Genomic DNA, 18,200 nt, shown 5'->3' with positions numbered 1-18,200 from the left:
AGGTCAAATATATGGCCGTGATACTTAAATTGAAATGAAGTGATATTCAATGGACGGGGAGACAAACAGCCCCCATCTAAATTAAAAAAATAAATAAATAAATAATGAAAAAATGAAATTGCCTTCAGTGATTTAGGGAAGTGAAGGAAATATTAAAATCTGGATGACCTGAGGGCCATTCTAGAATTAAAGTCCAGTGCTCAGTGCCGTGGATGTAATTCTGAAAAACAAAAATAAATTACACTGTATTTCCAAAGCTTATCCAGTGCTGTTTCTGGAAGTCACGCCCCCACTGACAATTCCGGCATCTGCCGAAATAAGTGACTGGTTTTCGGCATCTACTTCCGCTCATCTCTTAAGAAGGTTTGATATGGTGTGGTTTTGTTGACATATCCCTTGAAAGGCTAGATGTCGCCATTTTATTCCAGCATGTGCAAATCTCTTCGCGTCTGCATACCAGCTACACAATACGCCCTGTACACAATACCAAACACACTCTGATCTTTGACGTCCCGTACTTTTTTCTCATTGCGCTTCCCCCACAACGTATCCCGTACAAAAAACTCTTCTCCGCCATCGTTTAAATGACGCGCGCAAAACCTAGCATCCAGCACATGCGCTTTACCTCTACATACGTACAGAACAACGGTCCCCCTCGGGTCGGCAGGATGTCTGGCATCTAATGTGTCTCGAACAGTCACGAGTGTTTCCACAAGCAGAACGAAGCAGCTACCACGGACCCGTAGTACCCACAATACAACTGCTGTACAGGGAACTGTCCACTTCCATCAGCTGCGTACAGAGCACGGACGGCGTAGCCCTCGGCTGTGATACCGGCGGTGTCGGCCGGACGTGAACTACTACGCTCGTTCTCGCCGGGTACCTGCAGCTGTGCTCGCACGGCGCTGTACAGGACACAAGGGAAGGGTCAGACTGAGCGGTCGAAGACCTCGCCGTGGGCAAACGCGCTTGTCTGGCCAGTTTCTAGCGACCACTGCGTGACGGTCGGGTCGCTCTCCCAAGGGGTCTGCCTACTTCTACATGTTTTCCCCAGGGAATGGACACACTCGAGCTAAAACTATGGGGTGCGTGTCTTCTATGCCTTTGCAAATGTATCCTGACTCTATAAAACAATGAAGTATCCTGCGCCAAAGCTCGAATACGCCTCAGAATGAGCTAGCATAATTAAGTACGTAAATCTGAACACTGTTCTTTCCATACTTACTACGGCGTTATGGTCAACAATGGAAAACAATAGAAGCAACGAAAGGTAGTAGCATTTTATGGCTTCCTCTTTCCTGAAACTGTTAGTTACACTTGTCACTCTGTTTTTCATGTTCTCAACTATTAACTGCAATATTTTTTAACTTTCGCCTCTCTGTGCCCTATCCCTCCTGATCTTTATAATTCGTTCTCGTACCCGGTCCTGCAGCAGAACCTACTTATCCTTCAAGAAGACTTGTGTTTGAAAAAGGCCTTTCGAATGACTAGTACTCTTTACGACGTGTACGTGCACAAGGGGGTTTGACTTTATATGCAATAGTTATCTCGTAATACTGTCGCCAACTCCTTGTGTGGTACAACAAGGATGAAATCAATATTAAGTATTCCAATGACGTTTGTGGGAACATTATGATTAAAAAGATTGGAAGTATTACCAGAGCTCTCATTCCTGCAAGTCGACGCCACTTAGAGATGGTGTACAAGTCAGAGGGACAAGGATCGGACAGGAAATCGATGGCTTCCTTTTCCAAGAAACCTCTCCAGTTTTCCTTTCAAGTTATTGACAGAAATAGTGCAGAACCTCCACTACATTAGGCAATTTGTAACCGTAATACCAGTTTCTTAAAGACTATGTTACCACACAGACCAGGTGTCAGAATATAAGGCACCTCATAGGAAGAAGTTTCGGTCAAGATCAGCTCTAATCCTGGTTTATGCTCTGGCACAATACTCTCTTCTTTTCAGCTTCCTTCAGATCACTTCAATTATTTTCATTTCAGCATCCATTTACTCTTTGTTGGCTACGCCCTATTTTTTCGCTAATCAAGTCAACCTAGACTGAAGTATTGAGTTTGCTTCTATTGTGTGTACATTAATGTGTCTACATCTAGGTAAAAGGGTAAGTTCACCGAAGTCCGCAACTGATTGAGTTTTTGTATATCAACTGAAAAGTAACGTTCAACTGCAACGTACATCGCCTCATGCGTGCATCAGTTGAATATTTTGCCGATGTCAAAACGATCAATCCAACACATTCATATTTTTAAGTGATTTGGGGAATGTTGCACTTTTAAGAATGAAATCAATTTCCTTCCAAAGTAGTCAAAATCACAAAATGTCGGCATCAACGTGGCTTCCATAGACATCGTTTACTCTGAGTCGCAAATTCTGATGCAGAAAATCGACTCAAGCGATCAGCATAACGTAAGATTTTTCACATATTTTTTGTACAATAAAAGGTTAACGAAGAACGCGTGCGAAACGAAGTTGCGAATACTGTCAGAAGAAGACTAAACAGACAAACATATCTGCAGTTCACCGATTCCAAGTAGCGTTTGTGGAATTATTTGACTGAGATCCATGTGAAAAATGAACATGTGAGGGAAATATTCCAGCCCAACGCCTTTCCATATCTAAAAAGATGGCGATCTTATATCCCACTTGCCTGTTGTACTTCACCGTAATTCCCACCGTAAAAGAAAAGTTTAATTGTTTTAACCGTGAGGAATAGCGGAAGGGACTTACAGGGCAAATAATAAGATTATTAAACGGATTTTTACAGGCATTATATCGTAAATGCAGTTATTCTGTTTTTTTTTTCCCTACTACATCAGGCTCTCAATCAAACTATTCATTGGCACAATGATTTATGCCAGGCAAACTATGGGTTAAAAAAGTATTTATCTAAAAGCCTCGATTGTGTGTGTGTGAGTGAGTGAGTGAGTGAGTGAGTGAGTGTGTGTGTGAGAGAGAGAGAGAGAGAGAGAGAGAGAGAGAGAGAGAGAGAGACCCAGAGGGAGGGTAGTGCAGGATAGACTCAGAAGTTTATGATCAAAATTTATATTATTGCTTTGATAGCCGCGTAGCTAGTTACATAGTCACATAACCTCGCAGTCCACACGCCAATTAGTTATAGTTGTGCTAAGTGGAAAGCAACCGAACGTTGCATATATGCACAAATTTACGACATTCTTTCCTATACATCACCACGCGTTCAGAAACCATTCGTTAGTTAGCAAACAAGCTTCTCAAAGAGTTTGACAGTTAATAAAATTCAAGAGGACAGCGAGGTAATTTTAACTAATGATTTGCATAAAAAATTCTAATGAAGACGACGAAAATTCTGGCTACGTTGTGCACCGTTTTTTTTAGACAATGATTAGAATTAATCAGTCCGGTAAATCTGCAATTTTTCGGGTGAAATACGAAATGGTAGCTTCCAAAGAGCTTGTGAATTTAAAATCGAAAATGAACTGGTCCACGGGGATTGGTGACAACTGGTCACTCCCGAACAGAGTTTACCTCTGAAGGACCCATGGTGGATGTATTCGTTGCACGTACTCACACGTAAGCGTGAATACGTCACGACATCCGGCCACCGTCTGCTTGAAAAGACCTACTGATGAAGTCCTTGCGCTGACGAACGAACAGCAGTCTGACTACGTTTCGAGGTATGGTGTCAGCTGCTGAACCTCGAGCCCACTGCATACCGCCAACAGCCAAAAGCTATGTACATCGTTGTTGAGACGGCGGAAATGAAATCCATACGGCGCTGGAGCGCCGTATACACCGACGAAGGAAGTCGGCAGGGGCAGGAAGGAAAGCCGAGAAGGGAGGCGAACGATTTTTTTTTTTTGGCAGGGTGTCCTAGGAGTAATGGTCGACATCCGGGGATATAACAGGAATTTTCATTCGAAGCAAAAATGTCCAGTGAACATGAGCTTTGAAGTGCCTGTCTAGTGAGCTATGAGCACTTGTTCATATTCGCTACTGTGAAACATCTCTTACACTGAAGCAGCTTACAGTATAAGAGATTTGTTCCACTGTATCGAAGATCAGGTGCTTATAGTTTTTAAGGTACATATTTCAGAGTCTATGTTTACAACACTATTTTGCTTCGAATGGTCGTTCCTGTCTCAGCCCTAAATATTGACCATTCTTTCTGGAACAATCGGTATAATCGCTGATATATATGCGGTGAAACTTCAGCGAAAATATGATTTGAAAACAGACTGTAGCTGCCTGGTCTCCCGCCCACACCGTTCCGCTCAATCGATAGAAATTGTGCGCGCAAACGTAGCTGGGGAATTTGAAACCCACTGCCCCGTCATACGTACAGCTGTAAAGAAGTAGCAGCAACATGGCAGTAACGGCCGAACAAAGACCCATACAACATATCCTGCCGTAACTAACAGGTTTACCGAACAGCGTCCTTCACGCTGTGAGGATTTCTTAGCGGTATACTCAAGCTCGTTCCCTCACCCTTCCTTATAATAAATGTTTCTCCGATTGTTGTTACGTTAACGGGAGAAAGACGGGAAGAAAAAATATATACGTACTGTCCCACACCCAACACTTCGGAGTAGCTAGAGAGCACCAGCCCATAATGTCTACAAACACAGGATAAATATCTGTCTTTAAATAACGAGGTACGAGCAGAGCGAAAGGCAGCGGAAGTTGTCACATGCAAAGTTGAAAAAAAACCAACTGCGATGTATGACTAGGAAATGACTGATCTTCTTCAGAAATGCTAGTAAAAAGTTATTAGTAGTTATTGAACAACAACACTCAAGGACTGGAAGCAAGCGCCAACGGCGGTGCATCAGCAGTAACAAGATTCCTGGAACAAATCGTGTCACTTAAGATAACGGCAGTAGTTTAAAGCGGATTCAGAGAGAAAGTGTGCACAGGAACGGCCTCCACCTGTAAAAACGACTATGCTACCTACCCGTAAAAGGCACAAAAGGAGAGTAGAAGCAAAGTAAGCAAAAGGCAATACCAAATGGTTTCGCCGGCCAGCTAGTCCGTGCGACGGAGGCCGCCGTTATAAATAAAGCGGCCGCTGGTCGCAGATGTGACGTTGGCGCCCTTACACATACTAGCGCGCTACGTCAGGCGGATTCCACCGGGGTCCGAGCGAATTGTCTCGTGACTGATATTCGTCCTCCGTGCGAGTGATACGTGGCAACGCCGCGGGGGCCCGTGTCCCAGCTCGGCTCGGCCCGGCCCGGCACGCCTGTTGCCGCGTGTGACCGAGAGATGGCGATAGCGATGCAATCACGCCGGGACGGCCGACCGACAATGCGCCAAGTTCGCGCATTACACGCGCCAGGCCAGCCCGGCAGCCCCGACCGCGGACGCGACTTTCCTCCGGCCGGCAGCCCCACTCTGCGTCCCCACGCAGCGCTATACACCGCCGCGCCGCTGCACGGCGGGCTTCACAATTAACGCGTCATCCTTGCCCACACCGGCAAGCAAAGCCATCAGCCGATGCTTTACACACCGCTACCTCGAACCCTCGTTACAGCGAGAGCTCTAGGGAACAGTGCTCAACTGCTCATGCGAAGTACCAGGGGAATTTTGGCAGAAAGGAAACAGTTGTCACCTTTTCACTGTCTAATATTTACTGTTTTCAAGGATCAAAATCAAACCTAACTAACCTAAGGACATCACACACATCCATGCCCGAGGCAGGATTCGAACCTGCGACCGTAGCGGTCACACGGTTCCAGACTGAAGCGCCTAGAACTGCACGACCACACCGGCCGGCTTTCAAGGATCGTCATCCAATTCGATCACTTGGTGATATGGTCTCTTTGAGTCGGCACCGTGCTAATTCTTTCATTTGTGCCGGTCTTCAGCATCCCCTTGCCATTTCAGTCTGGCTGTATTTTCAAAGTCTCTGTTCCTTATGTCCCGCGGTCTTCCCCCTGGTCGCTTTGGTAAATTGGGCTCCAGTATGGTACTTGTTTTGACTACCCGCCTTCTTTTCTTCGAATGACATGACCATCCCACTGCCATTTCAAGGTATTCACCTATGCCATTATGTCACTGACCTTTGTTGTCTGCATGATATCAACTGCTTTCTTTCTGTCGGTCTGTCTTTGTCTGGGCCAACACTGATCGTCCCATTCCTCTTTCGGTTACTATTAGTTTCCTGACAACGAACTCACTCAATGTCCATAGCTCACAGCCAGTAGAAATCACCGGCAGTAGAAATTGGTCAAAAACTTTTTTTTCCATCTCGTCCGATATTTTTAACTTCAAAACTAAGGAGTATCTTACATTATATTGGCAGCCTACTTTAACATGTCGAAATATTTCTGATTTTAGCTCTCCTTTCATGTTTACTGGTTGACCCAGATATACATATACTGTAACCCTTCGAAGTTGCATATATCCAAGAGAGGTATTTCCCTTCCGTATCCATTCGATTTTCTTTATCTTGGTATTATCTTGGTTGATTTTCAGACAAACTTCAGAGGAGATTTCAGAGCAAGATCACAAATCAGTTTTGAAGTTCTTGTATACCACCTATACATAGTACTATATCATCAGGGAACGTCAGGTTATTTAATTTCCCGAATTTGGATTCCCGTTGTTTTCCCATCTAATTTGGACATTGCTTTTTCGAGGATTGCTGAAAATAGTTTTGGAGATCTAGTCACCTTGTTTTAAGCCCTACCCTTGCTAAGTAGGGTGGGCCAGGTCAAGTGCAGTGCACAATACGGTATTCAAGACTCTAGAAAAAAAACTTTGTTAAGTACGGACACACGGCTGACATACAGACAGTTCTTTATATCTTTAGTACGAGTACTACCTTTCTTACGTATTAGGATTACTTTGGCTTTATTTCATGCACACCTCACGCAAATTCCAGGTTAATGCTTAATCCTGGTCGCCATTAATACCAACCAAAAACACAAATTGCTATAACATGGTACGTTTAACATATAGGGTTGGTGCGTAAGTTCATAGCGTTTGTGTTTTGGATATTGATATCCCAGTTGCTATGGGTTTATTTATCGATTGTAACTATTTATGTCGTTCACTCTTCACTGTTGCTATCTGAGTTTATATATCGTCATTTTGTCGTATGGAGATAATGACCGGGGCTATGGACGTTAGAAAATTGAGTGTCAAGTGGAGAAATCGGAACGTTTCCAACATGTTTTCTTTTTGAGTTGAACAGAACGGTGACAGTAGCGAAGGCAGGCAGAAACACTTGCGCCTTCTATGGGGGTTAGCGCCAATGGACAGAGCCTCGTTTTGAGGAGGATCGTTTTAACATTAGTGACTCTTCACATTCACGAAGACTTTCAAGGCTTGATGAAGATCGTTTAAACGCATTAATTCACAATGATACAGATCAGTGTACTCAAGAACTGACAAATGTGGTCATTTCATCATTGAGACATTAGTATGCAATGAGAAAGGTTCAAAATTCGAGTGTGGGAGGTTATCGCATGTTCTCAGCCAAAAATCACAAAAATCAGCGGCTGGCCATTTGTGCATCTCAGCTTGCCCGTGATCCATTGGCTCATGAACAGCAATAACTATTCTTACCCTGAATCGTTACTGGTGACGAGAAATGGTGTCTTTATGCTGACATAAGGAAAAGAATGGGCGAGTCCAAACAAAGCAGCAACTCCCCATACAAAGGCGCGTGCGCATCCACAAGAGAATGTTACGCAGCAGGTGGAGCAGTACCCTCAGATTTTTCATCTTTTCCGTCCTCTATCGCACAACCTACAAGGAACTTCCTTTATCCCAGCTTTAGCATGAAGGTGAATATATTATTGGTGACTATGGTCTCTAATGTTTATCTGTACTTAAGTACCAACCCAATATTGCATCTTCCATCGTGCGTTTCAGAGGATTAACCCTCAATCATTAGGTGGACTTACGACGATTAGTACGTCATGGATGTATTGTAAGGACAACCTTTGGGTAACATACGGTAGTCTGGTAGCACAAGACAAAATATATATGCTGATTCTTGTGTTTGCCATTGGCGAACAGTACCATAGGTTACCCAACAGTTGTACAAACAATAGATCCATGACGAATTAACTGACGTAAATCCACCTAATGATGGAGGCATAATCCTCTAAAACGATTCGAGGAAAGTGCAATATAATAAATGCGACTGGTTAGAGAAATTTGTACTTTCAATTGAAACGTCCTGATCATAAACACAGGCGTTCAGTAATTTCGGGTTTATTCGCCCCCTTGGTGAATTTTATTTTATGGGCATTAGGCCGTGGTCCAAACCAAATTTCCGTGCCTAATGTTGGTCTCCCAATGCTGGAGATCTCAGAGACTTGAACGACTCAAGCAGCAGTTGAAATCTGAACAAGCTAGGAAAGCTGAATTCCTTACGCGTATCCACGCAAAGCTCGGTTCGTGACATCAGACTGCTGCCTCGAAACGCGATGTCGCGCCGACGTATGTTATGGAACTTTAAGTGGAGAAGAGTTGCCGCTGTTTGCTCTATTTAGCACCAAGGCCCACAACTTATCTAAATCCAGTCCTCCTCTTTCTCAGTTAAAGATGTGACTGTACTTTTGAATTTCTATGGCCTCTCTGTATATCCTATTATAGTAGCGATGGCGGATCTTAATGAAACCATAGTATAGAAGGAGCGAATTTGGCGGTCCCTGGTCCCAGCAGTGATCTGCCACTGCTGACTTCTGTTTCCCCAGATTCTATAATCCGGAGGGGGGGGAGGGGGGGGGGGGGGGGGAGCGGCGTAGGTCATTCGCAGTGTTCAAATATTCATGCACGTTTCTTGTTTAAACAGTGTTTCAATGTCGTCTGTTCTTGGTACTCTGACGATGTGATCTTTAACTGTTTTTACGAATGGGAGGAAAACTTTCCCTTTAGTCGGTTATTTTTTGCTAGAGCTCCAGATATTTTAGGATGTAGTGCTCTATTAATCTCTTCGTCAGAGTAGCCGTTTCTTTAACTATTTCTTAAATGATCGACATTTCTCTCTCCACAAGCACTGTGGCTCACAGAACCTTTTCGCTCGCTCCACTAGCTTCCTTATAGCCTTTGATCATGTCCACAGCATTAGGACACTGTAAGTTAGGAACATAGATTTGCCTTGGACCACGGCCTAATACACGTAGCATGAAACTCCATATCTGTCACTGACTGTGTAGTCATCAGTGCGAGAATTGCTCTTATGTAGCTTGGTACTTAACGAAGGCATGTAGCTCTACTGTACTGTTTAACAATGACGAAATACTTCATGGTAAAATATTCCGGCGGTAAATTAGTCTTCCATTCGGACCTCCGGGTGGAAAGTACTCCGCATGTGGCAAAAAAATCTGACATACTAGGGTCGGATAGTGAAATGTTAGGTCCGTTAATCGTATATCTAGGTCAAAGAATAGGATAAATGGGACAGAGTTTCCATTCATTGAGATTTCTACAGGAGCTAGTGTAACCACGTAGGCGTACAACTATTTTGAAGGCAATTAAGCCGAAATCAACTTTGGGTTTAATACGCACAGTTCTTTATGATGTGATTCTTGCCCCCCACCCCCTCACCCGTATCTATGGAGAGTTACTGACGCAGTGACTGTCACTGAACTCTCATGAGAGAGGGCTGGGGTTCAAATCCCAGTCAGACCATCGAGATTTTAGGTTTTCCATTCTGTAAGTAAATCACTTCAAGCGAACCCGAGGTTAATTTCCTTGAATAGGGCTAGTTTACTTTACCATCCAGTTAAACTGCATTAATCTGATGTATGCTAGAGTATGTGCTACGAAGAACAGCGCCATCTATCGTTGCAACCAAATACAAAATTTCCAATTACCGTGTAGATCCCATACAACAACAATAATGAACTAATGAAAACCCCACTATAATACAATCAAATTCCTTAGCTCAAGATTCAACAGAAAGTAAGGAGCGGCGTGCATAGAGATGCCTTGTTCTACTTGTTCACTAATTCGGTGAATACCTGGATCACATTCACTACTCTACTCACTACAACTGCGACCACGAAATTAGAAACGACGAGATCATAGATCGATATATGACCTCTGTGCCAATTTAACTCTATTAGCTCAGTACTGCCTATCAAAAACCAGTTGAGTATGGTAAACATCACGACCAATGTTAGTTAATCATTACTAATATATCTAACAGCTGAATTTTCTTATAAAAAATACTCCAGGCAATTTACGTATTGAAACTTCCTGGCAGATTAAAACTGTGTGCCCGACCGAGACTCGAACTCGGGACCTTTGCCTTTCGCGGGCAAGTGCTCCACCAACTGAGCTACCGAAGCACGACTCACGTCCGGTACTCACAGCTTTCCTTCTGCCAGTATCCGTCTCCTACCTTCCAAACTACGTATTATTACACTTCAGCAGCTTGTTGAAGATACTGAAACACACCACCCGAAGATGAGGTTTTAGAGTAGTTTACCCTTAGCCTATAAAGTGAATGTCGGGACTATAATTTACCTCCTCAAACCACAAGCCAGTAGGAAAAAAAAGACAATGAATTCCAAAATTTCCTCCTTCCTGCCAAAAAATAAATTGTCGCAACAGAAGAACTAAACCTGTCGCTGAAGAGAGAGTAAGTTCTCTCAACAGTCCACTCTTCCATGAGGAGCGAGAATGAAAGATGGAAAATGACACTCATCTATATAAGGTTCAAAAACAATAATAAGAAGTACAACAAATATATTAAAAATGTACTTGAAGAAACTTCATCATTAAGGTTAACGACGATTTCCGGCGTGTAAGACGAATGCCACAAGAACTCGACGTCCAACCTATATCCTTCACGGGAAAATAACACTGCTAAACGCAGTGGGATTAAACAAATGTTATAAAAGTAGAATTCTATTATTTCCCACTCTGAAAAGTAAAATCCATATCTCGATTACACTCATACGCCGCCCTCAGGTGCACGTAGATAAAATCCACAGTGTCTGGAACCGCGTGATTGCTACGGTCGCAGGTTCCAATCCTGCCTCGGACATGGATGTGTGTGATGTCCTTAGGTTAGTTAGGTTTAAGTAGTTTTAAGTTCTAGGGGGCTGATGACCTCAGCAGTTAAGTCATATTCTGCTCAGAGCCATTTGAGCAAGTTTGATAAAATCCATACGTGTTATAACAACAGATGTATGTATGTATCCAACATCTCAAATCAAACTTTTTACACTTATCACTTACTGTTTGGGAACAATTGCTGTGGGGGTAAGAACAAACTTCCCGTCAAAGGGATGGGAGTGAAAAAGTAGCGTACTTCGCAACGCACGAATAGCCAGATTATATTCATCCAGTATTTGAGGATGAGAGCACTTAGTGACTTGCCGTGAACTTTACATATTATTTCAAACCTTTACAAAACTACTACTCGCTGATAATTCCCATAATATGATTAAAGGAAAAAAAAGTGTATCGCTCACTACATTTTTCGCTGTTCATGCAGTAAAACTACTGCATCAGGCATGTCGCTTTAATTTATTAATTCTTTACTACTAACTGTATTAGTGACACATTTTGCAGACAGCACTCAGATTAAACGTACCAGCGAAATCATATCACTGTGTGACACATAGTTAAGGATATATGACGTCATAAACATTTAACTGTGTGGAAACTAAACTGTAGGGCTGATTTCGACGTAGAGAAGCTCCCACTGCATCCTTGATCAATTTAAAACAAACTTTGGGCAAATATTACTATCTAGAAATAAATACTGTGGGGTAAGTACCAGCAACTTCCTGTTGTGGTGGAGGTGATAATGTGGAGAGAGATGGGAGAGTAGGAGTTGGCAGACTGAGGGGGGGGAGGGGTGATATAGGAGACACATAGATGGGAGATATGCAGAAGGATGGTGGGGGAGGGAAGCTGACAGATGGGGAAGAGGAGGAGATGGACAAAGAAAGAAAAGAAAAGCAAATAGAGACAGGGGTAAGAAGAGATGGGCAGAAAGAGGGGGGAGGAGGGAAGTGGCAGAGAGGAGGAGCAGGAGATGGACAGAGAATGTAAGCAGGAGGAAGAGGAGGACAGAAAAAGGGGGGCACGAGATGGACAAAGAATGGCAGGAGTAGGAGATGTCAGAAAGATGAGGGAGGAGATGAACAGTGGGAGGAAGAGGAGGATTAATGGACAGAAAGTGGGAGGACGAGTCGGGCAAAGATCGACAGGTGGAGGGGTTGTACAGGGAAAGGGACAGGAACAGGTGAATGTGGAGAGGAAGCGAAGGAAGTGGACAGAGATGGCGGGAGTTGACGGAGAGGGAGAAATGGACAGAGATGGGAGAAGGAGGGAAGGAAGCAGCACATGGCATGAAAGAGGGGGGAAGCAGGAAATGGACAAATAAAAGACTGGAATAAATACATACCAGGGCAATGCCGGCGACGCAGCTAGTGGCAAGATAAAAATACACTGACAAGAAAATAAGACAATAACATCAAAATATACTTTAATTGACGTGAAGTAATAAATTTTCAGGAATACATTTGTTTGGATAACATATTCAAGTGGTTAACACTGCAAGATTACACGTTAATGTAAGCACGAGATAAACCACTGCAAATATGAAATGCTGGTACATTAAGAACTGGTGCAACAGCCAGAATGTTGAATGTAAACTTGCATGCATTGTGTTGTACTTGGTCGGTCATTACACGGACAGTTACTGCTGCTAGAATGTGTGAGACAAACACGAGAGTGCTCTTGTTGTCATACGAAATCGCACCCCAGGCCATAATTCACGGTGTAGGTCTAGCGCACAGACTGGTCGGTTGCAGACCCTCAACCGGCGCCTCCTAACCAACACGCAGCCATCACTGTCACCGACGCAGAAGCAGCAGCAGCAGCTTTCATCAGAAGAAACAATGGACCTCCACCATGCCTTCCAACGAGCTCTTGCTTGACACCACTGAAGTCGCAAATGAAATGCATACTACAGGGCGTCTGGCTCGGAGCTGTTCTTGAAGTAAGCGATTGTGTCACTGTGGTGTCAACTGTTGCTCGAATTGCTGCTGCAGACGCAGTACGATGCGCCTGGGCCATACGCCGAACGCGATGGTCTTCCCTCTCGGCAGTTCCACGTGGCCGTCCGAAGTCTTTTTACAATATTGTGGAGGGAACATGCCGCTTCTCGTAGCCATATTACACGACAACGTGCAAACTGATTGAGGTGTTGACAATGGCGTCTTTGCCTCCTTAAAGGCATCCTCGATTATCATCAACTCACCACGTCCCATCTCAAAAGCAACTAATACTCATCACCGCTAACGCGTTAATTGAAAGCAAACTTGATTCGTATACTCATATTGGCGCTAATCACTCATACGAGACTGGCATGAAATTTGAGCAACCATCATCTTTCAGATGCAGAAACACGCCTACCAATTTTCTTTTATGTCTTGTAACAGTTTTGGTCATGCGATTATTTTTCGTCAGTGTATATTACGCTACTCGAGACTGTTTTGTGTCTTGTTTCTTAGGCGATGGACCAAGGATAAACTTTAATATTTATATTGTGATACCCAGAGCGATTTTGTATAAGTGTGCATATGAATTATGGTACACTTCAAATTATTAACATCGCGCTTTTGAGGGAGGGGGAGGAGAGACAAAGGAGGGGAGTGATAGAGTGATAGAGTGACTGACCCACACTCTATGCTCTCTTATTTTTAAATAAGGATTGCGAATACCGAAAACTGCATTTATCAAATTATGGTGTACCCACCGAATTGCTAATACTGTACAGAAAGATACATTTGTTTGGTTATAGTAATCTTAACTGGTGGTACCAAAAAGAAAAAAAGAAAGTCACAAAGAAAAATAGCAGCCGCCTGCTTTCAAAAGCAATGAATACAATAGTTTCATCTGAAGCCAAAGTAGCTACTGGAAATTATTTTCAAGCTTTTAATACCGCATTAAATAATTGCTTTGTGAATGTGTGTGATCAACAGCTCGTCAAGGTCATCAGAAAAGAGCATTCGGGAATCAGGGTATTCCAATTATGTCATTTACCAAAAGCTGCTTATTTGCTACTGAACTAATTCAGTACTGAAATAATTGCATTTCAGATCCATGATTTTTTCCTCAACGTTTTCGACTCCTGCTGTAATCGAGAGAGGGGAAAACGGCAGCTAACGATAATGCTCTCTGACGAAGACTGTGCAGAGAAATATATATGCGAAAGTTTTATTGATCGATCTCAGAGAGCAAATTTGCCCACTGTTCTATAAAAATGCGATTCGCCTTTTTCCTCACTACACCACGTGTAGATTTGTATTATTACATTCATCTTCCCTCTTATAAATAAGTAGACGTTTCATACTATAATGCTGACCTTTGCTTCGGGCCAAGTGAGCAAAGTTGCGACGTTTGTGTATCTGAAAATTTCGGACCACTTTTGCTGCTAACGGTAGTTTTCCTGCACAAATATTCCAAGTCCCTTATTCTTTTCCTTCAAATTCTGCTCTCGAAACTGTATATCCACAGATGCTGCTGTCTTTCATGCGTGACTCGTCTGTGTCTGTAGGAGGAGAATAAACGTTCTATCGTATTAGAGCGGCGCGGCGATTGTACAAAGCCTTGAGCACAACTGCTCTCTCGCCCCACTCTAAGAATGTACGAAGAGAAAGTAGAACTGACTGCGTGACACGCAAATCAAAGCAACAGACTCGTCATTCGGGGTTTGATAGACGTCTACATTGATCCACAACATGATTTCAGTTACGGAGAACTAAAACGGTGCGTGAAATGTCTCATCGACCATGGGATCGTTACAGTCTGAATTTTACACTTACTGTAGAACGACGTGAGAACAACTGTCTGGGACCGGCCAGTTGTCGTAAGAGCTAATTTAGCACAAATCTGATTTTTAATTCCAGGTGTGTGATTTTAACTGTCATAACCCATCCTTGGGGATACCTGGAGACTTACAATGATGGAGAAGATCTTTAAGAATGGACTGAACAGATGGGGCTGATAATTATACACGATCCAAAGCTGCCATCATCCTTCTGCAGTGGGAGATGGTGTGGTCAGTATAATCTACATAACATCTTTGTCAGTGAACACATTGCCCAGCAGGAAAAAGGAAGTTTTGGAGCCGCAGAGTCAGTACTGAACAATTACCTGCATCGCTGCAGCAGTGGAATGCTGTGTCAAAAACTAGAAAAAGGAAATTGTGAGGGACAGTGTCACAATTATACATAAAACAGAACAACCGCAAAGCATGAAAGATGAAGAAACTTATGTGATCCAATAAGTGCTCCCCAAGCATATTTAAATTAATTTCTGAAAACAAATGCACATCAACTACTGCTGAATGGGGAAACTAAAACAACAACAGTGAACAGCAAGTTTCTAAGAAATACTGATACTTGTCACTCTTTTCAACAAGGAAGAACTGACAAAGTAACTTTTCAAACTATGAAGAATATTAAACCTGCAGGCATACATAATCGGAGTCGACAACAAATTAAAATGTTTGGGTCATTAACAAAGCAAATGGGTCTTAAATTTAATGAACACCTGCATTTCAAAATTATAGATTCCTAAGATCTGGTGTAAAATCAAAGTTGTAACATTTCTGAAGCCTGGAAAAGAACCAATAGATCCTAAAGCTTCCGACCAGAGCAGTCAGATTTCCACCCATGAGTCATGCTTTGGTCAAATCCTTAAACTTACTTAGTACACAGAAGATGGATACGAAAGAGGACAAGTTACAGGAGTGGCATTTATAGACCCGTCAGCAGCATATGACACCATCAACCACAAGAAGTTGATAGGAAATATATATTCAGTTACACATGACTACAGCTTAGCACAGGTCACCTAGTGTTTGCTACAAAACAAGGGTTTTTTTGGCCACTCTGCATAATGAGAAGAAACCGAAGGAGGACATTTAAGAATGGTGTCCCTTTGGGTATTGTATTGGCACCCCTGCTACACTTCTACACAAACGTCAAACCCATCAGCCCTGGAACAAGAGCATTTATGCAGATGACACAGCAATTTTAGCTTAGGCAAAAGCTTTGAGGAAGTGGATATGAAGCTGACAGCAGCCTCTGAAGATCTCGCCAAGTAGTATGATGATAACCACCTGAAGCCAAATGCCAGGTAGACGCAGGTCTGCGCCTTTCGTATGAGAAACCGGGCAACAGCTGTGTCACTACGACACACCAAAATAGCTGAGAGTAAAGATGGATCGTAGTCTCACATTCAAAGATCATTGTCAAGAACCAAAGCTGAAATTATTCGCCCGGAACATCACCCACAAACTTACTTGTACCATCTACGGCTCACAGCCAAACGTACTTTGTAGGCCCCCATATCTGCCCTGGCTCTATGCTTCTCACAGCAGAATACGCAGCACTAGTCTGGCGAAATTCCACACATGTCAAACAGATATGATACGGCACTGAATGGAACTGGACGCATTGTGACTGGCTGCCTACGACCAAATCCTGCCACTTAAGGTCATGAAATTATGGATAGAGCGTTAACTGACATCCGCTGAAGAACAATCAGAGAAATGGAGAAAAAGAAGCAGGATATCGATCCCAGATACCCTCTGTTTTGATATGAACTACAAAAACCTAGTTTGAGGTCGAGGAGCAGCTTCGTGCACACATCAGCAATTTCATCAACTCCTGGAACTCGCCGAACAGAGCTATGGCGAAATTCATTAACTGAAGTGATTGAGAAAAACATCAAACATGTACGTCCTGTGGGCTTTCATATGCTGTATATGACACGGAAGGCATTAAATCGATTGAGGACAAGGGTGTCACGAGCCAGGGTGAGCCTAAGGAAGTGGGACTTCATGACTGAAGATGAGTCTTGTGAGTGTGGAGATCCGCAGGATCCACATCTCCTGATATGCAGAAAAAAGTCCGATTCCTGCACCACAGAGGATCTATATGCACCAAGTGAGAAGGCCTCAAGATAGCGGAATTCAGGAGCTCACTGTCCATCTAACAGAAAATCAGCAATTCCCGTAAAAACTTTTATTTTGTATTATGTAACTCCCGGGCATGTAAAAATTGTTCAAGTGGCTCTGAGCACTATGGGACTTAACATCTGAGGTCATCAGTCGCATAGACTTAGAACTACTTAAACCTAACTAACCTAAGGACATCACACACATCCATGCCCGAGGCAGGATTCGAACATGCGACCTTAGCAGCAGCGCGGTTCCGGACTGAAGCGCCCAGAACCGCTCTGCCACAACGGCCGGCTCCCGCGCATGTAAAATAAGTAAACAAATAAATAAACAGACGGCAATCTGAATCAGAACTGGGATTTAAATCTAGTTTCTTGGTAACTAGATTATAGAATCTTTAACAAGTGCGCCATCTTGCTCAAAATTCAACGCGGTGTGTGCAGCTTATCAAACGGGAACTTGATGCTGAAAGGCAACAGAGAAATAAGTTATCCTCAACCATCTAACAAAATCAATATTGCTAACAATGTTCTTTCAGTACAAGTCTCGTCATATACTCCGATAGCGTATGGAAGTTCCGTGAGTTTGTGGCGTCTCCGTGGCATACATACACCTCGGCCAACAATTTTAGAATGTCGCCGCGAGAAACTACGAGTACGTTGTCACATTACACGCAAGGAACTCAAACTTTGTATAGTGCGCTACCTAACTGCGAGGCAATAAAACTGTCGTATCTGTTTGAAACATCATACACTTGGATCGCGAAAGAGAGCCCTGTTGGCTCTGTGAGCAGGCTACTCTGTGTGTGGCGAAGTGTGGGCGTCTAAACAAAGCGCGGAGCCCACTGACGGCGGTTTAACGTGGCCATTTTGTCAGGATACGGGCAATTTGTGGCACATGCAGAAGAGCGGCGGCACCGCCCTCTCGCCCAGTCTGCACCCGTGTACCTCGGTGCTTTCGTTACTACACCGGACAGTAAATACCTCTACGCCATCAATGTCAACAGGAACATGGTACAGTGCTACTTGGTTGGTAGACAACACTTCAACTGTCCTAAAAAGATAATAACGATGTTTTGATCTTGAGACACATTTTACAGCCAGCAAGATATCAGTGTTAACGTCCAAGCAGAGGTTATAATCTATTTTTGTGCTTGGTACACCTTGTTTTTATACTTAGTACCAATTTCTAAATAATTCTGGCAAGTGGACAGTGTCCACAGTGTCATCCATCACAGCAGCATGGTAACTGG

General features: G+C 43.3%; 1 protein-coding gene across 9 annotated transcripts in view; it reads right to left on the bottom strand.

Annotated features, from left to right (window-relative positions):
• Positions 1-18,200, bottom strand: part of LOC126353762 (serine/threonine-protein kinase tousled-like 2) — a 538,693-nt gene that overhangs the window by 183,966 nt on the left and 336,527 nt on the right. Inside the window, exon 1 of one of the 9 annotated variants that reach the window (XM_050002833.1) lies at positions 5,003-5,096. The exons of the other annotated variants lie outside the window; for them this stretch is intronic. The gene's annotated coding sequence lies outside the window, so the exon portion shown is untranslated. Of the gene's footprint in view, positions 1-5,002; positions 5,097-18,200 lie in introns of those variants that run through there. 9 annotated transcript variants of the gene reach the window in all.

Source organism: Schistocerca gregaria, chromosome 3 (assembly GCF_023897955.1).
Source record: "Schistocerca gregaria isolate iqSchGreg1 chromosome 3, iqSchGreg1.2, whole genome shotgun sequence".
Lineage (NCBI taxonomy): Eukaryota > Metazoa > Arthropoda > Insecta > Orthoptera > Acrididae > Schistocerca > Schistocerca gregaria.
The sequence above is the reverse complement of the archived record's forward strand: the minus strand, read 5'-3'. Positions and strand labels throughout refer to the sequence as shown.